Here is a 5,540-nt window from a genome sequence, read left to right as displayed (position 1 = left end):
AAGGCTGACTAGGACTCAGTTAAGTGAAGAGAGGATGAAAATGTTCTAAGCAGAGATGACACTGAATATAAAGGCTCAGTGTGCATAGGAACCACAGTGCACTGACAGGCTTGATAAGCATACAGAGGGGATGAGACTTGTAGTGAGTCCAGGCTCCTTAGCTTTAAAAAAAAAACTAGAAAAGGTACATCAACAAGGAAAGTGAAGTGGTCACATTTGTGTTTTGGAAAAAAGCCCTGAGAGCAGCATGAGGCATGGGGGAGATAAGGATCAAAGAGATCACTTAGAGAGGGGAGTACTGCAGCATTCCAGGTAAGAAATAATGAAGGCTAGCCGGGCATGGTGGCACACGCCTGTAATCCCAACACTCAGGAGGCTGAGGCAGGAGGATCGCTATGAGTTCGAGACCAGCCTGGGCTCCATAGTGAGTTCCATGTCAGTCTCAACTACATAGTGAGAGCTTGCCTCAAAAGAAAAAGAAAAAAATAGAAAAGAAATAATGAAGGCCTGAATCAGGGCACTGGCTATGAGAATAAAGGACAAAGCACTGAAATGGGGGATCTTTATTAAAACCTGTATGATAATAAATGAGGCATCAGGGGTGACACTAGTTTCTCCCTACAATTGGATGAAAGGTGATTAATGAAAAGTGCAGTCATTATCCAGATTAGAGAATACAAGAGTGTTATGGCTTTGTGTCTACATGTCCCCTTAATGTCTCACGCAGTCATAGGCTGGGGTTTTTCAGAGTTGGCTGCATCTAGAGTGTGTGATGCTGGGATCAAATCTGTGTGATTACTAAATCAGTCTACTGATTGGTTTGGCATAGTTCTGGGTGTGGATAATGAGAAGGCCCAGCCCAGGTGCGGATGCTATCTGCCCTAAGGGTGTACAGCCTGGACAGAATATACGGGATGGAAACAGGGCTGCTGCAGTCATTGCCTGCAGCTTCTTCGCTACTTCACTGCCTTGCTGTCTCCTACCTGCTTGTCACGGACGATTTCTCCTCTGGGAGGCCCCTCTGCCGTGCCACCCTGCCTTGGAGCCAGCAAACTGCTGATTGAAACCTCTACGAACTGTGAGCTACAATAAACCTTCCCTCCTTTAGCTTTGGGTATCAGCTATTTTGTCTCAGCAACGAGAAAAGTAACTAAGACAAAGAGAAAGGAAAAACTTTATGCAAAAAAAGGCTAAACTTGGAAATGCACAAGTTGAGGAATTCATTTGTCTTCCAAGGATAGATTTTAGCCAGGCCTTGGAAATCTTGATGTGGAATTCTGGTGACAGTTATACTGAGAGATACAGAATTATAAAGAGCATATAGAAGGTAGCTGAAGCTTACCAGTCACCATGACCATTATCACCTTTTGCCTGGGCCTTCTGAAATGGTTCACTTTACCAAATCTGCCAAATTCTGGTACCTAAGCTTATTAAGGCTAACAAGAACTGCTTTCTCTTCACCTTCACCTTTCTAACTGGCTTTTTTCCTTCTATAGCACATCTGTATATTAGCTAGGGTGCAGGCCGAACTCCTTTGTCAGAGGAGACCCAAAGGAAAATAGCTGCTATAAAATAGAAGTATAGGGGCTAGGGATATAGCTCAATGGTACAGCTGTTGCCCGCCATGCTCAAGGTCCTGAGTTTGCTCTCCAGCACTGCAAAAATAAAAAATTTAAAAAGACGTGTATTTTTTCTTATATAACAGTCTGGAGTCTGGAGGGCAGCTCTGATCCATGAGGACACATAGGAACCTAGGCTGGTGGAAAGCTTTGCCATCTTCAGTATCCCTCTTGGGGCCCAAGGGATTGTTCCAATCATGGTCATTTCCCAACTGGTGCAAAGATAACTCAAAGATTCAAGGCAACAGCTTCATCTTTATGGGGACAAATTTGCATCATTTCTGCTTATACCTACTGGCCTAAACTTGGTCCAATGACTATACTTACCTTCAAGAGAGTCCGGAAAATGTAGTATATTGGTGGGTGACTATGTAAGGCGCTCACATTCAGGGAGTGGGGCTTTGTTACTAAAATTACGAAGGGAAATAGACATAGGGAACAATTAGCAAATTGGTAGTTCTAAATCCCTAGTTATCTAAATATTCCTGCACTTCCTCATTTCCACATATAGAATACATTCATCCTTCCCCATTGGGAGGTAACTACAAGTGCAATTCATTTACTGAAGATAAAATAAATCTAGCATCTCTGGGTAGTGTTCAATCCTCTCCATCAGGTCTAGATCTAGTATCTTGCAATCTAACAGTCTCCATAATAAGCATTTAGATAATATTATTTGATTTGATTTTTATTTAAAGGTCAGTTGGGTCAGAAGAATGCTAGAAATACACCCTCATTGGAATTTGGTTAATGTTTGAATCTTCTACTAATCTGCCATCTGAAAAAACAAAACAAAACAAAAAACTCACCTTAAGATTGATGATGCCAAAGAATAACTCTCAGAAGCGCAGCACCTATCTTCAAAGTCTAGCCCTTTCACATTCACCTGTCTTAGGAGTAATGTACATCTTAATAGGCCATGGTAGGCATGTTCAATGACACTAATGAAGGGTTTGGTAAAGAAGTTACCTAAAGTTAATTTGACCACCAAATCTTCACATGAATCCAGTTATTATCTAGTTCCCAAAAACAGAGTCTGTACAGCCATATCTTTTATTAATTTAATCTGTGAAGTCGTAGCTTTCATAGGAATTATAAATGCTATCTTTCTTCAATATTACTCTAAACTTAAAGAAAGATAGTATCGTTCTGGTCTTCAACTTTATTTTGAAAGTTTACTGGTCTTAAGAAATCTGTCGCTCTCAGAATTACTGACTTATATTTCCTCAAGCCATTCCAGATTCCAACCTTCCGGAAAGTTCTCAGCCTGCCTGCTGACGTCTCTGCAAATAGCAGACGAATCCACATTCCACACTGTCAGGAATATGATTAATTATTTATTTGGATTAGCCAAGAAAATCTATGTTCCTGCATTTCTGTGACATAGTCACTTACAATTTTAAGCTTTGGTCATACTTTCAAGTTGCAACATTTGCTTTTTCAAATGTGTCTTTGCTTTCTTGCAGAAAGAACAACAACAACAACAACAACAATAATTAAAAAGAAAAACAGCCAAGCAGTCAGTGAGCAGCACAGTAAAATTTTCATTTCTAATTTGTAGGCTTAGATTTTATTCAACTTTGAAAGGAAAAACTTTGTGTGAGTTGTGTTTTTCACAGCTGAATAGCTTTAATATGGAAATGTGGTCATGTTACACACCACAGACTTCAACAGAAAGTTTCAGAGAATTTGAGCTTTTTAATCAGACGATCTTGCTCCCCTTTCAGAGCACAAAATTCCTTGGGGAACCTGCTATTCAGAGCAGGCTTTGTTCTATTATAATATTCGTTTTCTTTTATCTCTCTAACCAAGAGGACACTTTGCAAAAACCATCTGAGTAAGGCAGATGGTATTACAAAAGAGCTGTTATGAAATGTCAAAATAGCAAACAGGGGCAGGGGAGGCTGTGGCAGCTCAGAAGGTGGTGTTGGGGCCTGTGAAGGGTAAAGTCATCCTCCACAACACTTTTCCAGACATGTTGACTCTTTAAGGAGTAAACATCATTAAGAGCTTTCCTGTTTTATAAAGCCTTGTGATGGAACATCTGTTTGACCCATTCAGTGGAAAGACAAAAGTACTACATAGAAACATAGTGTGAATGGAAGAGACCGGGCCTTATGCAAACAGTAGGGCACTCTGAACAGACACTAAAGATAGCTCTCAAAGAACCCAACCCTTGTCTCATACTATAAGAAATTAAATGATGGGGAACAGAATTTAATGAATGAAGCCTTCCAGCCAGCCAGTGATCTCTTTGGCCCCATGACCTTGCATCCACAGACAGACTGAATCATCTCTCACCTTGAGACTCCCCAAGACTTTGAACAGTTTTTTAGTGATCCCTACCAAAAAATACCCTCTCCAGAGACATATTGTATTTATATACAGTCTGTTGGAGCTCTAGAGAACATCAGAGTTATCAGTGAATCATATATTAAATGGCTCAAGCCCCACCTTGAAGCATTTTCCTGTGGGCTGACAGGAAATCTCCTAGCATGGTTTCTCTTTCTACAACCAGGTGTTCCTTTACAGTCAATGATCATACACAAAATCTACAAATGTATGCAGGGCATAGGCTGAATTTCTTAGAAAAGGAAGAAACCTAAAGATGTTACCTGTGTTGCAGGGAAAGCAATGATTGATCTTTTCCCAAGAGACTTCTGGAATTTTGTAATTGGACAGGCCTCTCTGCCGGATGTGGGGGTATTCAGATTCACCAGGTATGACAAAGATTTCTATACCTCACACTCTGAAGGTAAAGTGAAAAAGCCCCACAAAAAAATCTTCCAGTGACTCTTCTAATTTTGAAAGTTAACAAATTCATCTTTATTGCTGTGATCCTGTGAGACTTTAACCCATGAGATTGGACATGTATTTGGATTATGACACCACCAGTGGCTCCCATGCCTGATGTGGTGCTCCAGACATTTGGAAGAAGCCAACTGGTACCCTTTAAACCGTTTTCCTCTCTGTATACACAAGTTGTAGTGAGTGTGCTGTTGGCTTCAACACTGCAGGAAGATACAAGTCACGGATGAGGTGGACTGATAATGAATCTGTTGACATACCAAGAGCAACTGTAAAACGTAGTCATGAGAATGAGAACTTGCTGGAAACTGAAAAACCCTTCAAGAAATGGAAAAAGTAGATGATAAAATGCCTGCTGTTCTCCAAAAATAAAGACCTTCAAACAAGAACAAATAAAATAAATGCTTGCAGGGCCAGGGATTTATTTCAGCGGTTCGGTGGCCTGCCTTGCAAGCGCAAGGACCCGAGTTCAATCCCGGTACCTGCCCTCCCAAAAATAAATGCTTGCAGATTTAAAATTTTTAAAAATAAAAAAATCAGAGAGGGACATGAATATTATCAAAATACATTATGCACATCGAATACTCCCCCAACATATGAAACTAGAGAGGGTTAGGGCAATGGGGCAGTGATGGGAGAAGTGATTAAAGTATGCTGTGTGTATCTCTGCCAAAATGAAACCCATTAAATGGTATAAGCACTAATAAAAAAATAAGCACTAACAAAAAAAGTGAGAAAAATCAGATATATTTTGGAAACTACTATCAGCTGGAGAGTAATTTATATATAAACTGTGTTAAATTCCTCGAAGTTAAACCAACTCTGACTATGTATTATTTCTGCAATAATGTTTGTCACTTAAGTAACATGATAGTCTAGCATTCATTTCATGGGCTGTGGAGACTTATGTAACCTATGATGAGTAAAAAAAATAATTATCACATGCACTCGTAGTCTCATTTTTTGTTGTTGTTGTTTTTTTGAGACAGGGTCTCACTATGTAGTTGAGACTGACCTGGAACTCACTATGTAGCCTAGGCTGGTCTTGAACTCACAGCGATCCTCCTACCTCAGCCTCCTGAGTGCTGGGATTACAGGCATGCAACACCACAC

General features: G+C 40.2%; 1 pseudogene; it reads left to right on the top strand.

Annotated features, from left to right (window-relative positions):
* The first annotated feature begins 3,736 nt into the window (after positions 1–3,736).
* LOC104850304 overlaps positions 3,737–5,540 on the top strand; it is a 10,264-nt pseudogene continuing 8,460 nt past the window's right edge.

This window comes from Fukomys damarensis, unplaced genomic scaffold (assembly GCF_012274545.1).
Source record: "Fukomys damarensis isolate Sample0158 unplaced genomic scaffold, DMR_v1.0_HiC HiC_scaffold_39, whole genome shotgun sequence".
NCBI lineage: Eukaryota > Metazoa > Chordata > Mammalia > Rodentia > Bathyergidae > Fukomys > Fukomys damarensis.
Note: the sequence above shows the minus strand (reverse complement) of the source record. Positions and strands in the feature narration are given on the sequence as shown.